The sequence below is a fragment of the Falco cherrug genome, chromosome 5, assembly GCF_023634085.1.
Source record: "Falco cherrug isolate bFalChe1 chromosome 5, bFalChe1.pri, whole genome shotgun sequence".
NCBI classification, from domain to species: domain Eukaryota; kingdom Metazoa; phylum Chordata; class Aves; order Falconiformes; family Falconidae; genus Falco; species Falco cherrug.
In genome coordinates, this window is record NC_073701.1 from 82,328,199 (window position 1) to 82,351,605 (window position 23,407).

The 23,407-nt window shown below is 44.2% G+C and overlaps 1 protein-coding gene across 4 annotated transcripts in view; it reads right to left on the reverse strand.

Annotated features, from left to right (window-relative positions):
* FAM3C (FAM3 metabolism regulating signaling molecule C) overlaps positions 1-17,127 on the reverse strand; it is a 33,472-nt gene extending 16,345 nt beyond the window's left edge. For 2 of the 4 annotated variants that reach the window (XM_055711705.1, XM_055711704.1), the window contains exon 1: positions 16,972-17,126. The gene's annotated coding sequence lies outside the window, so the exon portion shown is untranslated. Of the gene's footprint in view, positions 1-16,302; positions 16,396-16,971 lie in introns of those variants that run through there. The other 2 variants (XM_055711707.1, XM_005441775.4) reach the window with 2 other exon arrangements.
* Between the last annotated feature and the right edge of the window lie 6,280 nt (positions 17,128-23,407).

Genomic DNA, 23,407 nt, shown 5'->3' on the forward strand with positions numbered 1-23,407 from the left:
TCTGTATTAAACCCCCCTATTTCTAAGTTTGTATTTTGCTGCATAAATACATTTAATATGGAAGAAAAACCCCAACTACTGGCATTCAGGGATCTTGCTGGATCATCTACATTAAGGCCAAATTTGAAATCACATAATGAACTACCATTCTAATCCAAGTAGCTGTTCCTACGCCCCCATCACAAAAGCTACAGCATCCTTAACACTGCAGTCCTATGATGATTTCAAAAATCATCAAAAACCATTATCTTTAGAAATTATTTGAAAAATTACTGTTATTAAAAGTCAGGAAATGCAAATAATAATTTGGAGATCAAAAAAGTGGATCTCATGGTCTACACTAGGGAGGAGAAACTGACATTAAGCAAACAACCTGTTGCCTTCACTTAACTCATTATTTGTAAGTTCCATGAATTGTGTCCAGATCATCTTTGCCACAGACACTGTCATTGTGCTCTGTTGCTTAGAGTTTCCAAGAAAACACCCAGCAGAGAAATAAACCGGAAAAAAACAAATACAAGTATAGAAATACTTCTACTCCATAAGAATCTGAAAACAATCAATGAAGTTTGAAAAGCAGACAAATGTTCTTGAATGCTAAGGTTGTACTACACAGGAAATCACATAGCATATTACAGACATAGTATGTCCATAATATTTATAACCACATATATCATATCCATATATAATACCTTCTTTCAGTGAAAGTCTAGTAGTTATCTGTCTTGTAAGAAGGCAAAAAGAATCTTCCAGGGCAGATAAACTCATTTTATATAACTGTGAACAGAATTATTCTAAGCAACTTCCTCTCCCCTCCCTGCCCCAAGAAATATATCAACATTAAAATAAACACTGTCTGTAGTTTGAACAACCACAAGCTTGTTTTAAGCCAGTGCTGGAAAAAAGTTACTTCTTTTACACTATAAACAAAAACATATAATGAGTTCAAGACATGAAAGCAGGAATATGAACAAAATCAACAGAAACTACAGTGAAACGATCACAATCCAATGTTGACTGCAGAATGCCTTTATCCCAGCACACCCACCCGCCTGTGTCTGATTATTATTTGTTGCCATCAGCCAACACATAACAGGTAAGATGCATTTTTAAGTGTGAAATGGTTTTGATTTAGAAGAAGTAAAAATGAGTATGTTACGCCTCAACTTGAAAGGAATTTTAAAAGTGATTTTGATTCTTCGCCTAAATTACAGCATATCAAAAAAATGTGGGGTTGATCTACAGAATAAATACAGGAATTCTACAGTACAGATAAAACATTGCACAGCATTTTCCAGCTGCAAAGGAATAATTTATGAATGCCAAGTCCTCTTCCTATACAGTACTGTCTTAAAGGGTCTTTTTTAATTCAAGACAGAACAGGAATAAAATAGGACAGCCCACGAGCCCCTATGAATACTTATAGGCCATTATCCCCCATTAGAACTCATAATGGGAATTACAGAAGTGATATAAACATGGATTTGGAGTTTCTAAGTGAGTGTTTTAGGATCATTTAAAAACAAAGAACACAGGACCACAACCAAGGTTGCTCAGACTCAGATGCAGAAACACTTTTTTTTTCCCTCTTTGACTGCTTTAGGAATGGGCTAAAAAAACCCAAACACTATTTTTCTCCTCTGATATAAGATTCCATCAAGCGGGACAGAATAATTGCAACTTCAGAATCTTCTTGACTTATGAAAGCCCAGTAATATAAATAATCACTTTATTACTACATTAGCATAATTTATCTTTGTCAGGCAGTACAAGAAGCCTCACACCCATCACTTGTCAGAGACTGAGGTAGCAGTGCAGTCTCTAGCAGGGTCTACAGACAGCAATCAGATGAGTACAGCAGAACTCTACACAGATGAAAAGGCCAAGGAGAGCACCACAAAACAGGCAATAGAGGTGACCAATATCTAGAAGTCAAAGTAAAATGGAAAGTTCTGGGAAGCGTTATACAGTCTGTCTGTGAAACATGGATTTTCTTTTCCTGCAGATTGTTTTCTTAGTGCAGAACTTCAGAGGTTTATCAGTCAAGGTCTAAAACTTAGGCAGCAGAAATGAAAAAATCCCACGCATGCAGCACCAAGAGCCTTGAAACAAGAAATGATGTGCAGAAGAACCTAAAGCTGGTGCCTTCAGATGCTGGTTTTCCTTTACACCAAGAGAAAGGAAGTTGTTCTTTCCCAGGGTGGCCTACTGGAAGGAGAGATGTGGCAAACTGCAAGTCTGTATCTATCACAGACAGCAGTAAAGGTGTTTTAAGTCAGAACAAACTGTAGTTACAGTAAGCACAGTCAAATACCTGCACAGGGCACACACATTCATTCACAGGATGAGTATCACTGTGAATTTCAGCTATCCTGTTAAACCTCCAATATTCCTATTTGTCAAAGAAATCTTGTGCAACTCTTCATGAGGCTGGAGGAGTGTGCTCTCCTTTTCCTACGACCTCACTCAACGCTAAAGGTGTGGACATGTCCTTTCTCACCAACCACATCTGCTGAAGAGCTTTCTGAGCCTCGCTGCCTGTCATCATTAATTCACAGGAGCCAAATCAGTGGCAAGACGTTCAGACCAGTGACCTCTCTCAACTACATAAGCAATGTCCACACAAAACTACAAAGACATCGTGGTCTACAGGCTAGCAGGGTCAGGTGTCTTGTCAGTAGCTGGCAGATATTTTTCTTACAAGGCTTCAGCAGTGCTCACCTTCAGCCAAGCTCAGCTAGCGAGCCATGCTGTTCCAGCGAGATGGTAACATTCCAGTGTGTAAAGCTGTGAAATGGTAGTAAAAAACAAAGATGAAGGGAATGCTTTGTTAAACTGACATAGAAAGTTCTCTCTGAACCAACAGAACATGACTGACTCTACAATAGGAATAAGAGAAAAATTAGCAGACAGGCAGGAAGCTGGTGCTGTCATATTAGTAAGCTGAGAAACTGTTCTTTCGGCAAAGCCCAGCACATGCATTGCTCAATCCCTCAAGGATAGGAAGGAAAAGGTAGCCATCGCACTGAACCAGAGAAGACAAAAAGTTACAAGTTTATAAATTGGTTTTGAACGCTGCATATCATTGTCCAGCTCCCTACATGGAGTTGCACATCTGTCTGTGCAGAAAGAGTTATTTATTCTGGATGAAAACTACTAGGGAGTGGATATGCGAAAAGATGGATGGGAGCTGAGGTTACTGGTTGCTTTTTTTTTACTCCACCCACCCTTGTGCATTGTATTTTGTCCCAAGGCAGGGGCAGTTTCCAGATGTTGCAATTTCCAGTGCCAAAGCCATTCCAAGTATCCCTCACGACAGCCAAAATACTATACACAGGGCAACAGAAGTATAAGAAAAAGAGAAAACAGCAGCTTACATTAAAAAAGGGAAGAGTGAAAAGGGCTTTCCCCCACTCTGCTCTGTGTGAGGATGACAGACAACACAAATCTGACAAACTTAGTATGTAGGAACCACATAGCAGCTACAGATGTTTTGATACATACTAAAACTAGCTTCAATCAGCGGAACAGCAGACACTTGCTTTTGGAAGTGACCTGTGTCTCTCAAGGGGACCCTGCCAGATACTTCACACAGGGAGCTTGTATTATAACTTCATTTAGGAAAACTACGAGTAAATAATCCTGCCAAGCAAATCATCATGTTTTATTAAATAATACAAAGGTTCTAACATGCCAAGAGTGAGTTCTTTCAATGTTCATGTATCAGATATGATGGTCATCAAACCAATTTTCTTCCCAGAATCAAGGTGCAAGAGGAAGTTGTATTAAAGTCAGTAAAGTAATTGATAAAATACACACAAATAGTTCTTATTAATATGCCACACTGACACAATACTGAATGAAGTCCAGATTTCAGTCATGAGCTAAATGTAATTCAGTTTGGCCAATTCTTTATCAGCCTTGCTCAACAATCTTGCCCAGCAATGGTGCCATGGCATACATGACACTGTGCCCAAGTGACATGTGCCCTACCGTTGTGGTTTAACCCCGGCTGGTAATTAAGTACCACACAGCTGGTCACTCCCTCCCCCCTCACCCAGAGGGATGGGGAGGAGAGTTGGAAAGGAATGTAAAACTCAAAGGTTGAGATAAGAACAATTTAGTAATTGAAACAGAATAAAAATGAAAGAGCAATAATGACGGTAACAGTTATAATGGAAGGGGTGAGGGAAAGAAGAAGATCCAGAGGAAGAAAGGAACACGAGGTGCACAACACAACGGACCGATGCCCAGCCAGTCCCCAAGCAACAACCCCCCTGCCCCAGCCAACCCCAGGTATATATATACCAAGCACGACGTCCCATGGTATGGAATACCTCTTTGGCTGGTTCAGGTCAGCAGACCTGGCTGTGTCCCCTCCCAACCCCTCGTGCCCCTCCAGCCTTTTTGCTAAGAAGGCCTGAGGGACTGAAAAGTCTCACATCAAAGCCAAAACACAGCACTGTGCTAGCTCCTAAGCTAATTAACGCCATCCCAGCTGAAACCAGGACACCAACCTCTGCCCTACTTACTGTGCACAAAAACTTTGGCGACTTAGAACCACAGAATCATTTAGGTTGGAAAACACCTTTGAGATCGAGTCCAGCTGCTAATCCAGGACTGCCAAGCCCATCACTGGGCCTGGAATGTACTTCTGTACTACAGTCATATTTGAAAACTTCTTACGGAAAATAACAAAACATGCAGATTAGTCTGCTTCATTCTCAGGGTAACAGTATTTCCATTAGCAATTTGATAGCATGCATAGATTATACTTATGAAACAGGCATGCAAAAACAAGCAAAGATGGGAGGCAAGAATTTAGAAGGTCAAGATAATTTTGAATTCTGACCTCAGCTTATTAGAAAAAGGTCCCAAAATCAACAATGATATTGAGCAAACCAGAAAGTAATACACTTCAAAACAGACATGAAGTGCAGCCAAACAGGCAGCAGTAATGAAAAAAAAAATTTTGAGAGATTATAGTAGCTCTCTAATATTGGAGTCAACAATGTAGTACTGCTGCAGAAGCATAACTCCTCATTGTGAGCTGTACCAACAGGATTGCTGTGTGTGAGACAAAAAGTAATTATTCTGCTCTGCCTAAAGAAACAAAAAATACGCTGCTCTATGCGCTACCTAGACTTTTAACTGAGACCCCTATGTAGTTTTTTTAGTCTATCTTAAAGCATAATCCCCAAGTAGAAGAATCTAGATAACAATTACATGACCTAAATAAAACAACTAAGGGCTAAAAGAATCAGGTTTGCTTTGCAAGGAACTGTGAAAACAAAGAGAGAAAAGTAAGGAATGGACGCCTCCTTCTCTTGTCTCCAAGGTGCAATTTAAAAATTCTTTTAAAAGATGCTGAGATGGACTATCTCAATATCTACTGGTTGCTGCTTAAATATATGTAGCCATAGTGCTGAAGAAAAACAACTTTCCAGCTACAAGGATAAACAAGAAATTAAAAAAAAAAAAAAAAAAAGGCTTTAAATCATCATAAAAGTCTGGAAAAGTACAAGAGAGGGGTTTTCTTAACCCAGGTAGCCTACAAGGTGCAAGTTAGTATCTTCTACAAAATTAATCCCCTATTTCTACACCATTATATGGAAATCTGTACCCATATATATAATACTAAATCTGCATCAGCCTGATATGCTTTTAATTATATTTAGAGGGAACCCCCCTAACAGGATTTAAAGGTTTGTATACTTTCAAAAATGATCAAATAATGTTATAGCTGGTTTTATCTGTATTTACTATCTGTTAATATGAATAGCATACCAAGTACACTGTACCAGAATTAGATAGGCATTCAAAATTACTTAGTACCAAAGGTACAAAGGGGAGAGAGAAAAAAAAAAAAAAGGCTTGAGCATTTATTTTTATTTCTGAGTCATGAGCAGATTAGGACAGTGTTTATTTTTTGCAGCACAAACCGCCTTCCTCAATGATTAGCAGATACATTTTGCTTCCTGTCAGAGAACAACTGAAAAAAAAAAACCCAAAACATTGTACCTTTTCCTATCTCATAAAATGCAATCAGTGAAACATTTTGTTTAATTCTGCCTCTGGTAATAGCTATTTCAGTCTGTAATTTTCAAGCAGTTCAGAGTGGTGGTGGTGTTCTACACAAAATTACACAGTGGATTAGGTATTTCAGGGACAGCATTAGCTATTCTTATGTGAGCTCTGGTTTTAAACCAGTGGTTGTGCCAACCTGAATTACATGCCATGGACTGAACAGCTGAGACAGTCAAAATCACTCCAAGTCTAAATTTGACTAGGAATCCAGGCTTCTAACATAATCATTTTATTCAAATACAAGATGCATTTCCTTACCCAGATGATTGCCTTCTGCTAGACTATGCATAGTTTCTCCACCACCTTTACAAAATTAATTTAATTTGAAACTGGTGAAGAGCACACATAGAAAAGAATTGAATTCTTAGAGTAGTAATACTGTAGTTCGATTTTATTGCATAATCATGCACCATTTGTATGTTCTGATGACACAGGCTGTGACACAAGTAGTTCTTCCCTACAGGCACTCCTACACCTATATGAATTCCTTGTGGTTATGGCAGAACTCCACACAGGCAAAAGGTTTGCCCACACAGAACAATTTACAGACTCCCCAGTATGGATTTTTTTTCTCTCCTTTGAGACAAATACTACCATGAAGTATAATAATTAACTCTTACAAAAATGATACCACCGGAATTGTACTCTTTAACATAGGTGTAAGATTCAGCTTGGTATTCTGACTACACTGAATTAGATCCGAAGTATTTGCTCATTAAAACCAGATTTTATTTCTATCAACTGCAAATGAAAACCCTGTAAATCTAGCAAATGAAACCCATACTTAAAAATAGGTAATTCAGCTAATATTGCATGACCTATGTCACAAATATGACTATGTGGTTTCACTTGTAAGAAGGGAAACATACATGAGAAGAAGCATTATGCCAGAATGTTTTGATACCTGATGTGCAAAACAAATATTTTCCAAATGACCACTGAAATCACTGACCATGCAAGCTTATGCTAGTGCCACCAATCCAATACTTTCACCTTCAGCAACACACAAACTGGTCAGTTTCAGACACAGAAAAATCCTCCTGAAGCCTGGGAAGCCCAAGGTAAAAGTACTAAGGCATCCATCCCACTGAGAATGAAACTCAATCGGCATTCTTTTTGCAATTAAAAAACCAACAACAACAAAAGAACCCCAAACACCCACCCACCCCAAACAAAACAAAACAAAACTACCAAAGCTCCAAACCTCATAAGCACCCAATACACACTTCGTATACTCTTCCCAAATACTACACAAAATTTACTGGGCCATATATTTAAAAATGGGTTTTAATTTACTGTCCCTAAAATCCATACTATATGTGATAAAGTGAACTGTACCATTGCTGCTAATGTACCTAATAAAGAGAAACTCAACCCTGTATTTCCCAGGCTGGAAAAAGTCACATAGAGAAATTCAGATAGATAAAATCCTCAAGGACAATTTGCTGAAACACATTCACCCACTTGCTTTCTAACTTCATCACAAAGTACATAGACCTTACAACAGAGATTTAAGACAATAAAGTTTAACTTTAATCTGCCAAATGATGAACGAAATATTTCATAACTGAAGCACTGCTGAGTTGCCACCTGTTCAAATGTTCAAAACCACTGATTTGTCTTCTGTTTTTTTTTAAGAAATAAACTACCACCTCGATCTCATAATACAGCAAAGTCTGTTCAATCCCTTCACAACAGGAAGGAGTAAGTAAAGCTTTGCAATGCATTTATCTGCAACATCATCACACCTCACTTGAAATGAGTTGTTGCCAGAATCCAGTAGACATTTCAAGTGTACGACAGCTGCTATTGCATATTTGTAACAATAAAAATACCACCAAACCAGTTACCAGAATAATGCACCACTACCATGCATCCTGTCCCATACAGCAATTCTCAATAGAAGCACAATACAAAAAGGTTACAGCCTGAAGAAGAATTAACATACGTGTAATTACTATGATTTAGTATAATCACACACGACCACCGAGATATTTCAGGCTATGGTTACAATGCATCATTTCATGCTGGGGCCCATTTTAAATAAAGTTATCAAGCAAGCAAGCAAGCAGAAACAGGAAAGGAGCTTTACAAATAATTCCTTTATAGGTCCAAGGTTGCTGATGACACCAAGCTGTGGGGTGCAGTGACACACTGAAGGGAAGGGAGACCACCCAGAGGGACCCTGACAGGCTCAAGAGGTGGGCCCATGTGGACCTCATGAAGTTCAACAAGGCCAAGTGCAAGGTCCTGCCTGTGGGTTGGGGCAGTCCAAGCACAAACCCAGGCTGGGCGGAGGACGGACTGAGAGCAGCCCTGAGGAGAAAGACTTCGGGGTCCTGGATGACAAGCAGCTCAACACGGCCCAACAATTGCACAGGCAGACCAGAAAGCCAACCGTATCCTGGGCTGCATCAAAAGAAGCTTGGCCAGCAGGTCAAGGAAGGTGATTGTCCCCCTCTATTCCACTCATGAGATCCCACCTCAGTACTGCATTCAGCGCTGGAGCCCCCAGCAGAAGGACAGGGACCTCTCAGAATGAGGCCACAGCAGGGCCACAAAGATGACCAGAGGGCTGGAGCACCTCTCCTGTGAAGACAGGATGAGAGAGTCGGGGTTGCTCAGCCTGGAGAAGAGAAGGCTTCCAGGAGACCTTACAGCAGCCTTCCAGTACCTAACGGGGGCCTATGAGAATGCTGCAGAGAGACTTTTGATATGGGCATGTAGTGACAGGACAAGGTATAATGGCTTGAAACTCAAAGAGGGTAGATTTAGATTAGATAGTAGGAAGAAATTCTTCACTACGTGGGTGATGAGGCAGTAGAACAGGTTGCCCGGAAAAGCTGTGGCTGCCCCATCCCTGGAAATGTTCAAGGCCAGGTTGGATGGGGCTTTGAGCAACTTGGCCTAGTAGAAGGCATTCCTGCCCACGGCATGGAGATCAGAACTAGATGGTCTTTAAGGTCCCTTCCAACCCAAACTTTTCTATGATTTTGTAAGCTTACTGCAGGAAGACCAGCCCTGCTCCTCCGTACTATTCTTCTCCTCAGGCACAACCAGCCTCTAGATAGTGGCTTTAAAATGTCAGAATGAGACCATCATCTTATGAGTGAGATTTACTGCACAGACCACTACACCAGCCTCATCACAGAGCTGCACAGTGAGACCACATAGTGATGCATGAGCTCCTACATACTTTGCAAGTCAGTGAGGATAAAGGGTACTGATAGTAGCAAAGGACATCACCACACACTGCTGACAAAGAAAAGGACTTATGATACTACCCAGCATTTAATGTTCTTTAAGAAAAGCTCAGCACGATCTGAGGCCTCACAGTGAAGAAGGATGTTAACCTTTGCTAAGCAGCCACGTGCCTCTGAGGAAGGTATTCCCTGATGACAGTCACCTCTCAGAGCACTGTTAGCATCCCCCCCTCCTATTGCTCCAAGAGATACAAAACCCTGTGCTCCACCAAAGGGCCACGTCTCATCCGCACGTCTCCCATGTGAGGCAGCACTTTGGCAGGCCTTTGGGCCTTGGCAGGATAAAGCACATGCCACTGGCTGAGTGGAGCACCCAGCAGAGAAAGCATCCTCTGCGTCAGCTCTGGGGAGGAGGGGTAGCCACAGCACAGCAGGCCCAACACGCAGAGGGGCCAAGGGGGACCATATTGCAGGTAAGAGACTGCTGTTGGTGACTAATACTGAGGGAGCTGGTGGATGAGCTCGCCAAGCTGCTCTCCATCATTTATCAACAGTCCTGATGAACTGGAGAGGTCCCAGAAGACTGGAAGTTAGCCAAGGTGACACCCATCTATAAGAAGGGCAGGTACAAGGACTCAGGAAACTACAGGGCTGTCAGACCTCAGTGCCAGGGAAGGTTATGGAGCAGGTCAATCCCGAGTGCCACACAGCACGTGCAGGACAACCAGGGGATCAGGCCCAGCCAGCATGGGGTTATGAAAGGCAGGTCCTGCTTGACGAACCTGATCTCCTATGACAAGATGATCCACCTAGTGGATGAGGGAAAGGCTGTGGATGCTGCCTACCTAGACCTTAGTAAAGCCTTTGACAGCATCTCCAACAGCGCTCTCCTGGAGAAACTAGCTGCTCAGGGCTTGGACAGCTATACTCTTTGTGGGATAAAAGCTGGCTGGATGGCCAAGGCCAAAGAGTGGTGGTGAATGGAGTCACCTCCAGTTGGTGGCCGGTCACAAGTGGTGTTCTCCAGGGCCCGTCCTGTTTAACACCTTTATCAACACTGTGGACAAAGGGATCGAGTGCACCCTCAGTAAGTTTGCAGGCAACACCAAGTTGGGGGGGAGTGTTGATCTGTTTGAGGGTAGGAAGGTTCTACAGAAGGATCTGGACAGGCTGAGGCCAGTTCTACGAGATTCAACAAGAAGAAGTGCCGGGTCCTGCACTCGGGTCACACCAACCCCACACAGCGCTACAGGCTTGGGGCAGAGTGGCTGCAAAGCTGCCTGGAGGAAAAGGACCTGGGGGTGCTGGTTGACAGCCGGCTGAACATGAGCCAGCAGGGTGTCCAGGTGGCCCAGAAGGCCAAGAGCATCTGGGCTTGTGTCAGAGATAGTGTGGCCAGCAGGACCAGGGCAGTGATCGCCCCCCTGTACTGGGCACTGGTGATGCCGCACCTCAAACCCTGTGTTCAGCTCTGGGCCCCTCACTGCAAGAGGGACACAGAGGGGCTGCAGCGTGTCCAGAGACGGGCAATGCGGCTGGTGAGGGATCTGGAGCACAAGTCTTGTGAGGAGCAGCTGAGGGAACTGGGGGTGTTTAGCCTGGAGAGGAGGAGACTCAGGGGGGACCTTATCACTCCCTACAGCTGCCTGACAGGAGGCTGCAGGCAGGTGGGGGTTGGTCTCTTCTCCCAAGTAACAAGCAACAGAACAAGAAGAAATGGCCTCAAGTTCTGCCAGGGCAGGTTTAGATTGAATATTGGGAAATACTTCTTCACCGAAAGGGTGCTGAAGCACTGGAACAGGCTGCCCAGGGAGGTGGTGGAATCGCCACCCCTGGAGGCGTTTAAAAAACGCATAGACATTGTGCTTAGGGACATGGTTAGTAATAGACTTGGCAGTCCTGCGTTAACGGCTGGACTTTATGATCTCAAAGGTCTTTTCCAACCTAAATGATTCCATGACAATAACCTCCATGCTGCATAAGGCACTCAGAATCCCAGTGCTCCTGTGGTACAGGCAAGTCATTGCTACTCACCTGTGTCAGCACTAGACAAGCCATCATTTGTGAGTGATGAGGTGGAAGATGCTCAGAAATAGAGAGGAAGTTGGTCAGTCACATGATACTTAACAGCTCTAGAGTGACTCACTCCTTCCTACTGAAGACACAAACAGCAACAAAAATTTCAGTCTCCAGACTAGTTTCTGAGCATGAAGGGATTAGAACAAAGATCCATAACATACCTCCTGGCTAGGTGCAATCTTTCAGCGACCAGTACCAAACACATAAACCATATCCAAGAAGAATTAACTTCACAGCAAAAAAAAAAAAATCTAGGGGAAATGTATTCTTTTTATATTTTTATTTATATATATATATATACTTTGTATACTTCAATATTTAGTTAACCATTGGTACACACCCCACCAACCAAAATCCAACATAGCTGTCTTCTATCCTTTGATATTTTAAAAGCTAAGAATCATCATAGGTGGGACAAATTAAAGTTACATGGGATAGGAAATTACTGCATGTCATCACCTATGGAAAAATTTGCCACATTAAGTATACATGAACTAATTTAAGGAACAGCATCCCTCAGTGACAGAAGGCTGCTTACCACAGTGAGCATACCACTGAGACTCTATACATAGCTGACAAAGTCACAGATACGCAATCAGTGTATACTGTAACAGCTCCTGATGCCATGCCTCTCTGGATCATGCTGTTAAAAGAAATTCACTAATTATTACAGGAATTCCTGTAATAAACTTCTGCCTGAATCAACTTGAATACAGTTCCAAACCATTCAGGTGTCACTGATGTTCAGCTGACAAGCAAAAACCAGCCCATGGTAGTTCCATCAAGCAGCTCTTGCAAGTACCAGGTGAGGTATCTGCGCTGACCCAAAAGCAGAAAAAAGCATCTGGGGGCATGACAGCAGCTCTCTAGCAGCAGTAGTACCAGCTTAAATGTTTGTGAAATGATGACTGAACTAACTAGCGATACCAAAACAGATCAAGAAAAAAAAAGTCATTGCTACTAGGAGATGGCTACTTTCTTCTCAGATTAAAAAAAAACAAAACAAAACAACAAAAAAACCCAACAAACGGGAGGGAGAAGGAAAGGCAGTCAGCCAGTCACAAAAAAGCAAGTCTTATGAACAGATGGGAGTCTAAGTGTCACCTATTTTGATGTTAACATTTTAACCGGACACCCATGAAAACTACTGTGCTTTTGTACATATAAACACATTGTGCAACTTTCTGCCATTAAAACTGACTCAACAGCAGCGCACATTAAATCCAGGGCAGAGTTTACTCCAGCAGCTCTCTCTGCCCTGACAGTTTTCCAAAGTTTCTCTGCTCTCCCACAAAGTCTCTTCCATACCCTCTTCGCCCTGAGCTCCAACAAAGAGCTGGAAAAAATTTCAGCTCTGTCTGCAAATGAAGACACAAACTATTTTTATATCACAAAAATATGGTACTGTATATAAGGAACATATAACATAGTTGAACAATTCCAAAACAGTAACTATTGATAACTAACTCCTTGTGTAAACTTAAGCATGACTGGATTTCAGGAAGCCTTGGTAAAATATTTAATATTATCATCGATTACTTTGATTAGTGAATTGGGGTAAGCTTTTAAAATTTGTGAATAACGTCAAGATGCAGGCAGATGCAAACAAATTACAGCACAGAATTAGAACTACAAATTATCCAGAAAAAAAATATTTATTTAAGAAAAAAAATCCTGAAGTCCTCTTGGGATGCACATACCATTAAGAAAAGCATGAGGAGGCTATGCTTGGATTTACAGTTAGCCACAGCACTTTAGACAATGAAATAGAAAGCCAGGAGCACCTAGTTAACAGGTTACAGATGTTTTAGCATATATTCAAATTGAGAATTCTGGTGCCAAGAAATGAGGTTTCAAGCAGCAACAGCAGTTTAAAGTTATCTCCTTATCACCACTCTTTCGTGTTCTCCTGTTGTTGAACCTCATGCCTGGAGAGTACTAGGAAGCATGAAAATTTATGAGCAAAGTGAGCTTACCTGCCAGGTCACTCCAGCCCACTCACCATTTCTCCACATGATTTTGATCACTAAGGAAAGCTACCCCAGTAAAAGAGAATATATTTTCTGCCAGATTAGCAGACAATTTTTAGGAGTGTCAGGAGGAAAAGCACAGCAGCATCAGGCTGTCAGATTTGCTCAGCCATCTCATGAAGTGTCATTTTAAGACACCAAGATTTCATACCCTGTTAAATATTCTATTTTTGCTGAGGTAATCCTGAGATTTATGGACAATTTCAGATCAGTATGAGCCTTCCCAGAGGGATCATTCTAAACTGTGAAATAATTACACCAATTGCAGTGCTTTTGACAGCAAAATAATTGTCACAGGGTTGTGCAGCTGGCCACTGGCAGAGAAAACATGCAGGTTTACAGTCATTATGTCTTAAATCCTACTTTTTTCTAGCAGATTTTAGTGAAAAAAATTAAACCTGAACATATGTATCATTTATATTAGGGCTCATGAAGGCACTCATTTCCTATATAAGTGGCAAGACTTGCAGCCCTTACAGTCACATGTCAACCCTCTGACATCACTGGGACTGCAGGTTTAGAAACTAGACCCTAAGTTCTATGTGAGTAAAAACTTCTCTTTGAACAATTTAAATCTTAAGAAACAAGTCTCTGTGTCTGCTACTGATTTATCTTTTGGACTACAAAATAATCTGTAAGCAAACCAGTATTTTTTCAGCTTACATGTTACCAACCCCTCTTAAAGGCCTTACAGGGAAAAAAAAAAAATCCCTTTCTCATACAGTATGCCAATATTCCAAACAAAACTGGAAACTAAACATTCAGGAGTTCACTTTTTAAATACTAGCTTGCCAAAGTTCCACTCAATTATCAAATTCCATCTATATTATCACTCTTTTCTTAAAGTACTGAGAATTCTTATTAAATGTGGATGGTTGCACTCAAAGAGTTGCAGTTAAAGGCTCAATGTCCATGTGGAGACCAGTGACAAGTGATGTTGATACTGGGACCAGCGCTGTTCAACATTTTTGTTGGCAACTTGGGCACTGTGATTAAGTGCCCCCTCAGCAAGTTTGCAGATGACACCAAGCTGTGGGGTGCAGTGAAATGCTGGATGGAAGGGAGCCCATCCAGACGGAACTTGACAGGCATGAGAGGTGGGCCTGTGTGAACCTCATCAACAAGGCCAAGTGCAAGGTCCTGCCTGTGGGTTGGGGCAGTCCCAAGCACAAACCCAGGCTGGGCGGAGGACGGACTGAGAGCAGCCCTGAGGAGAAAGACTTCGGGGTCCTGGATGACAAGCAGCTCAACACGGCCCAACAATTGCACAGGCAGACCAGAAAGCCAACCGTATCCTGGGCTGCATCAAAAGAAGCTTGGCCAGCAGGTCAAGGAAGGTGATTGTCCCCCTCTATTCCACTCTCACGAGACCCCACCTGCAGTACTGCATTCAGCGCTGGAGCCCCCAACAGAAGGACAGGGACCTCTCAGAATGAGGCCACAGCAGGGCCACAAAGATGACCAGAGGGCTGGAGCACCTCTCCTGTGAAGACAGGATGAGAGAGTCGGGGTTGCTCAGCCCGGAGAAGAGAAGGCTTCCAGGAGACCTTACAGCAGCCTTCCAGTACCTAACGGGGGCCTATGAGAATGCTGCAGAGAGACTTTTGATATGGGCATGTAGTGACAGGACAAGGTATAATGGCTTGAAACTCAAAGAGGGTAGATTTAGATTAGATAGTAGGAAGAAATTCTTCACTACGTGGGTGATGAGGCAGTAGAACAGGTTGCCCAGAAAAGTTGTGGCTGCCCCATCCCTGGAAACGTTCAAGGCCAGGTTGGATGGGGCTTGGAGCAACTTGGCCTAGTAGAAGGCATTCCTGCCCACGGCATGGGGGTCAGAACTAGATGGTCTTTAAGGTCCCTTCCAACCCAAACTTTTCTATGATTCTGTGTAGAGCACGTATGCACTGAAGCACTTAGGCTGTACCTAGAGAGGCTAGGCAGTAACTTCTGGATACCATGAAGCAACTTTTCTAAGTATTGACTCTGCACTCTTACTGGGTGACATGGTCCAGACAGCTGGAAAGAGATGGAAACTATGGCCTGCAAAAAACCAAGTGCATCCTCCAACCGGAGATGATTAGATGTTATTACACAAACCACCAGGCTATTAGCTTCTGATGGGCCTATCTGCAAGTTTAAAGTAAGTTACAAAACTTGTTTTGCCACATAGACAGCTATGCAAACTAATGGATGGAAAAGATTTCTTCATACTTAAACAAATCCCTGGGGGCTGGGAATATGTGCTAATGAAGACATTCATACCTTGATTAGTGTCACAGGCTTAAAAAAAACCAAAAAAACCTACTGTTGTATACAGTCATCAACCAGCCATTAGCCATTTCTATTAAGTTTTTTTTCCTTAATAGTTCTATTAGTATTAACAATAAAATAAATACTTTGTTAGAAGAAGAGGGCTAGTCAGTTAGGTTCACCAGCAAAGCAGTATGGGGGACACAGAATATTACAAAGAATACCCGGTATATGCAGAGACCTTTACAAAAGTCTGAAGTTATTACACTGCCATTTACCTTCCTTTAAATGTCAGAAAATGGAAAGATAAAGAAATCAGTTGAGTTAGCCCGTCAGCAGCTCAAGCAAAAATGTAACTTAAGGTGTGGTAGCACTTAGCTACTAAAAAAAAAAAAAAAAAAGTATAGTATTACTGTATTTTTTCCTGCTTCAGCAACTCCGAGGCTGGAAACCAAAGGAACAGACTTTCCTTTGACAAGTATCCCTCTGCAAACCAGGATGCACACAGCACATTCTCCTTCCTTACCAGTTCACGACTGTTTTTGATAATGGTATATTTCGTGTTTTAGTTAAACAAGAGTTGAGCCTTCCACCCCACCCCCACCAGCGCCCACCATCCCGCACTCAACGGAGAAAGAGCACAAACCCACCGAAAAGCAGCACCACCGCCTCTCCACCGCGCTAAGCCTTTGTTTCAGCAGCAAGAGGCTGCCCGCACCGCAAACGCTTCACTTATTTAACAGGACCCTCGCTGAGCGCCGCCACCGCACGCAGCCCCCTCCTCCCGGCGCGCACCGAAGCGCCCAGCGCTCCCCGGCACGGGGCGGCCAGCGGCTGCCGGCACCGCACCGCCGCCGCAGCCTCCAGCGGGCCGGGAGCGCCGCGCCGCGCCGGGCCGGCGGAGAAGCGGAAGGGAAGGGGCAGCAGGGGGGAGGCGACACCCGCCCCGCTCGCCGCCCGGCTGCTCGGCTCGACGGGCCCCGGGGGTCGGGTGCGCCGACCGGCTGATGTGCGCCCGGGGCCACGGCCCGCCTCACCCCTCCCGGCGGCAGCTCCCGGGCGGGAGGGGACGGGGAAAGGGCCAGGCGGCCCGGGGAAGTTGCGCCGCCGGGGAAAGCCGGCGGGGGAGGCGAGGGCAGGCGGCCAGCGGCTGCCCCGCGCAGAGAACCGCGACGCGCGCACCCGGGCGGCGGAGCCAGCCGCGGGTCCCCGGCGGGAGGGGCAGTGGCCGCCCGCCGCCCCAGGGAGAGGAGCGCAGGCGCCTGACGCTCCCGGCCGTCGGCCCTCGCCACAGCCCCGCGGAGAACGCGAGCCCCTACCTGGGCTGCACCGCCGCGGGCACGCCGCCCCGTCCCCTCCGCGGCCCCGCCGCAGGCTGCCCCGGCCCGCCCGCCGGCCAGGAGCAGGAAGCCGAGCGGAGCCGCCGCCGCCGCAGAGGCAGAGGAAGGCCTGGAGGCGGAGCGCCCGCCCCCTACCGGAGGCGGACCGGGGCCGCGGCGGCACCGCCCCACAGCCGCGCCCCCGCCCGCCCCCCGACGCCCCGCGGCCCCCGCCTGCCTGCCGCCGCCGGGCGGGCCGTCCCGGTTAGAGGCGGGCGGGGTACGCGTAAGGTTCGGGGCGAGACCCCTTCCCGCGGCCCCCGGGGTCCGCCTGGGCCGGGCGGGCTCCTGCGCCGGCCCCAGGGGCACTGGTGGCTGCCGTCCCGGGGGCAGCGGGGCCGTGCCGCCCCGAGGGGCCTGCCTGCGGAGCCGTTCCGGCGGCACGGCACGGCGCGGGGCCTCGGGATGCAGCTGCGTGGATGGCTTCGCGACGGCTGGCGCTACGCGTGTGCGCCCGCAGCCACGCACCCACGGGCGAGGGGTGCTGCGTGTGCCCGCGAGCCAGCCCGCTGCCCCGGGCCGGGAGGGAGGCCGGCGGGTTATGCTTGTTTCCTTTTATACTTTAAAAAACTTTTTTTTTTTTCTTCCCCTAAGCACACCAGAAGTTGTCTTCCGTTACCAATAGGAATGACATTTTTTGCTTAAAAAAAAAAATTACACAAAGCCCACAACACAAAAAAAACCAAATCAACCCAAAGCCTAACCTTATTTTTTTTTTTAAGAAATACTTTTCCATCAGTAGGACAGAGCCGGTCTGCGTTCCAGTGTTAGACGAGAGGGTAATCCCTTTCTCTTTACCCTTGGCTCCACTCTGCGGCTGCTGTTTCTTTTTCCTTTTTTTTTTTTTTTTTTTTTTTTTTTTTTTATTCTTTGGCACCGGTATTCCTCTAACGCCACCACGAGCTGGCACGGCTCGGGGGGTGAGCTGAAGGACAGCATATTACTGTCCGGAGGAAGGTTTCTGTCGGTGGTGGGGTGGGTATATGGGAAGTGCTGGGGCAGCAGCCGGGCAGGTTCGGTCAGTGCCGCTATGGTCAAACCACAGAGGAAGCGTTTTTACAAAATCAGCGTGGCACTTCTCTCAGCAGAGAACAGAGCCACAGCTAAAATACGGGGCGTATCGCACATCGTCAGTCAGGTAGACAAAAGGAAGTTTCCTCGTCTTATTTTAACCACATCTGGTCAACAGATCTTCCTTTCAATAGGTTTAAAAGAACATACTTTGATACCGACTGCTCCTTGGTACGGGGTGGTGAGCATCTGAACATCAGTCAAGTAATTTCTTTAGGAAATTCTCATGACACATGGAAGTTTCAGGCATACTGTAATCTCTACTTGAGCAAAGAAATACTCCATGGGAGCATTGCTCAAGAAAAGAGTCTTTATAGCTTTGAATTCTAAATGGTGATACAGACATATCTTAGTTTGACATTAGTTGCGCCGCTTAATATAGGAAATTTCACCATGTTTCCCTGATTACATATTGGGTGACGCTGTCTACTAACAGACTAACCAGGTCAGTATGCTAAAGGAGGCTGGCTCCTTTGATAAGTAAATATTTGCAATAGAAAGAAACATTTTTTAAAAGATTACATAAGTAGCAGTATCAGATTATTAAAAGAAGAAACAATATTATCTGCACAATAACCGACACCTAGAATACACATACCTGTATCAAAGTCAAATAAGTAAATAAGACTTAAGAATGGCTGTGATTAAATCCCGTTGATTATTTACCTGACTGAAAGGGCACCACAAGGCATGCAAGGAGGAGAGTCACAGTTTCCTGGAAATGTGGCACCTGGCCAGAATCCAAAGAAGACGGGGTATGCCAGCCTCCACAGCATCTCAAGAAGGTTCTGATTTCCTCTTCTCCCTCCTTTTTGTTCTAATTTGCCTTATAAAATTTGCTTTTTTCTAATTTCTTCTTTTTGTAATTTACCTTATAATGAAAGTAGTATGGCCATTAAGTAGAGGTCTTCCCTAAGAAGTACAAGTAATATCTATACCTGGGGTGGGGGTGTGGGGGGGGTGTATTTTGCTTTTTATTGTTGTCTGTGATGAACTGAACCTTTTTCCATCTGTAGATTAAGAAATTTGGTATGAAACAGAATGTGTTTCATAGTCACATACATCCAAAATGTTTCATCACAACATAATGTCTTCTAAATTTACTATTTTAAAATCCAAAATGTTTATGTTTATTTAAAACAATAAACCAACAAAATAGCTTGTTTTATCATTACATTGTTAAAACTCTAAGAAAAACATATACTGTAACTATTTATTTTGCAAAATCAGAAACCAAAGTGTCTTACATTGGTCCTGAACAAGGATGACCATGTTGGCCTTATTCACATCTTTGGCGAGTTTGTTTGCTAGTGTTTCTAGCATTTGACCTGAATTTGCTTTCTTGTCTCTCATGTAACTACTAATTTTTACTAAGTGAAATCATAACACTGCATTATGCTTTGTTTTGTTTTATTGAAAACATTTCCTTCATGTAATTACAGGAAAGCTAAACGTGATGCATGCCTTAGCATCCTAGGGCTAATGGGGATACATGAAGACAAAGTAAAATATAGAAGCAAACCCTTTCAGGTGCTTTATCTTTATGGTGTTCATTATTGCTTCTGGCAATAGATGTTCTGCTGATCAGTTATCGGCCTTGATTCTCAGTTCTGGTATCAAAGCAATTCCTGGTGGCTTTTACAAGTACTTTTTTCCTCTAAGCCTGAACTTCGTGTTTTGTATGCTATAAACTAACACTGTTGCCCTAGCAGATCTATCCATGGCATTTTGAATGAGCCAGCCTTAGACTGCTGGCACAGACCCAGCTCTCCAAAACTTGGAGTATCTGCGGCATAAAGGTTACTTTTCTCAACATAGTAGCACAATCATAGGAAACATTTTTGCATTTGGTAGGATCAGAATTGCAGTGCTGTGTTAGGTAAGATGCAAACCCTAGGCCATTTTTTAAATATTATAAGAAAGTAAAAGAGCAGAGAGGAAAGTCGCTTAGAGAATGCTGCAGGCAGTTTGTCTTGAAGCAATTGGAAAACGTGATTTTCACCAAGTTGTTATCGCCTAACTATAAATAGAAACTAAAATGTATAAACATAACATGAAGCCCACTCCTCTCTCCTCTCCTGACTCTTTCAAACACATGAGAACATGTATGAAAAAATCTTCCTTAAAATGACATTTTGTTAACGTTCTGGCTGGGGTTTCAAGTTTTATATAAACCGTATGGATGCGTGTCTGAAAGAGAATGCATTATTTAATGTTTGCCCTAAGATGTGGTAGGTATTTAAAATAACCTTCTCATGTTTATAACTTCTCCTGCTGTTGTTGTCAGAAGTCAATTTGCAAGCAGCCAAAATATCAGGTTCCTGATATGAAAAGTCTGAGTAACAATGGATAGAAAGGGTGGGTATGGAAGTAATCAAAAAATTCGAGTCCAGAGGGTGGATTAGAATACCTCCAAACCTTTCTTGTCACTGATGAACTGATCCTGACCAATACTGCCCCACTTTGTCAGGTGGATCCTGTTTCTTCCTAGCAGTTGTTGACCCTCAGATAGGGTCCTGTAATCATAAAATCCAAACCCCTAGTATTGATGCCAGCTGCATGTGCTGGCTGGTGATCTGCGATATCTGTCCACTCCTCCTCAAGCCCTTCCTTTCCTTTTTCTGGCAGAATCAAGTGGAAAACCGCCTGGGCCCCTATGTCCTTGACCTCTTACCACCAGAGCATAGAATTATGCCTAATATGTTCACGGCTTCCCCTGGAAACATCATTGCTGGCCATGTAGAAGAGCAGCAGAGGATAATAGTCTAACGCCCCGTGTCTTTCTTCAACACCCGAGATACAAGCCCCAGCGAGAAGGAAATGCCCTTTGCCAGCAGGTGAGGTCAGCCGGTGGGGACCCCCATCACCACTGCAGGCAGTCTGCCCATGCTGTCACTTGCCAATTCCCTGTGGTGTTGCGGTGGGGTCAGGTTTAGCTTGTACAACTGCTTTGCTGGACTGAGCTCCTGGCCCCTCAGCTGCTACCAGGGCTCTCAATTTCATAGGTGCAGATCTGCAGACAGGAGCAGAAGCCTTCCTCCTGTTGCTAGAAGCCGTAAGCCTGAGCCTTCATCATCATTTCTTTCCTCCCACCTGTGTGCATGAGCAATGCACTCAGATTTTCACAACACAAATAAAATGACGAGAAAGGAATTGATGGACAGTCAGTCTTTCCATGTCCGCCCACACCTTAGTGCTTAATCAAGATAACAGCTCCTCCTGTCTTACCAACATACAAACCATTGTCAGTAGTTGTCATGTCTCTGCCTTTCTAGTGGAAAGGAAAGAATCCCATGTTGTGAAGAAACTCTCAGGGTGATGGAGCAAAAAGAGGGCAGCTCAGCAAATATCTGGAGGGTAGAGCCTGTACTTGGTTGGGCCCTTAGGCGCAACTATAATAAAAAAATAAACATTAAATCCTACACACCCAGAAATAGAAAGCAGCCTGTATAAATAAGGATTCTGCCAGCTGACACAGTTGTCACCAGCATGGAATGATTGGACGCCATTCTTCTAAGCCTCAAGTGATGAGTAAGATAAAAAGTGCAGAGGCATGGTGATCACCCCATCCCTACTGTCATGCTTGGCTAGACCGCAGAAAAGAAATTGCACCCTCAGCTGCAGACTGACAGCACAGCCCTGAAGAGGGGATTCTAGGTGTAACCACAGAGTGTTACAGAACTGGTAACAGGGCATCTGACTGACTTTGAAAGTTAAAAAGAGAACTTGGACAGCAAACACACTTTGTGCGAAGCCCATTCAAATGCAGCTGGTTTTAGGCCAAAGGGTTTCATCTGTAGACCAGGCTAGGCTAGCTACATCATTGCTCAGACAGCACAAGCAGCTCAGTTCTAATGAAGGGATCCCTGGCATCTGTGGAAACTCCAGCAGCAGACACCTGGTGATGCAGCAGAGCTTGTGGCTCCCAGCCACAAGATCACACTGTAAAAATCATCTCTTCAAGCACAGGAGATACAGTACTCTAAGACTATAATACTAAAGCTGTGGCAGCTTGGACACTGATTTTAGATGGCATTACTTTGCAGTTGTGAGGAAAAGAACCAGAACTGTGAGAAATTCTGGAATGACTTGGAAGGTGTCAGCTCCTCAGTTAACCCATATGCCCACTGAGACTGTTCACTTGCTGTCTTCACACTGGTATGTCTCTGTGAATCTCCATGCTGTTGCCGGGAGCCTTAAAGTAGCACAGTAACATTCACAGTGAAATGCAAGCAGGCTGGCTTTGCCTGCAGCTAACCAACTTCTGGCTTAAAAGCTCTTCACAATCCAGCTAGGGCAGAGGTTCAGCCTTGCTGAGTGATAAAACAAATGCAGCAGGGAGTTTCTGTTCATCTGGTTGCAAGCATGGTGGTTTTCTGAGCTCAGCAGTTTAGGTGGAAAAAAATATTTCTCACTGATGACTTTCTTCTACCACAGAGCTGATACAGCCACTGAAATTCAATTGTCTTTGAAGGAGGCTTACGTCAATAGTCAAGGTAGTATATGGTATGAGAAGCAGCCAATTTTAACAACAGTCATGTTAAGCAAGATACCTTGTCAGAAGTGTTTGCAGCAGGACACTCACTCCTTATACATCAGCACTTTTAACTGTTTCCCATGCCACTGTCATGCCGCTGGGTTCAACAGTGTGCAAGCCTAATACCACACATTTTCTGACAAAAGAACAATATGGCTTTCAGTGATTTTTAAAACCATATATATTGCCATACGATAGAACTACAGATCACTAAAATTTTACTTCAAGTAATGACACTGGGAGAATGCTTGCTCTCTTTCATAGTCATGTGCTGTACTAACAGCATAGGAAAGAAAGAGCTCAGGAGGTATGGGAACATGCCACGTCAGAGTCATTTGAGGCAGGTGCCCTTTGGTGCAGGCGTGTTTCCTGCTCTGCTTTTTCTGGGTCTGTTCACACATTTTGCTAGGCTTGTGTTCAGGTCTCAAATACTAGCTCGTGGATTGTCCAGACAGCAAAATCTCCTAGATCTACCCCTCAAAAACACAGAGGGGCCCAACTTCCCAAGGCAAGAGAGCTTCTTCAAACAGGCGTGAACTTCTTCCTCCATCAGGTCTGCACAGCAGGCCATGCCGTGCCATGTCCTTCGAGCCATGTCTCTGTAGGAGATTTCAGTAATTCGAAAGGATGTGAGATTGTACATGTACCTGCCTGTGTAAGTGCACACAAAGGCTTGTACTTCTTACATAAAGTACTAACATCCCTTTCTAGCAGTAATCCCAGCACATAAGACAACAGTTTTGGGTTTTATCATTTGCATTTGCCTGA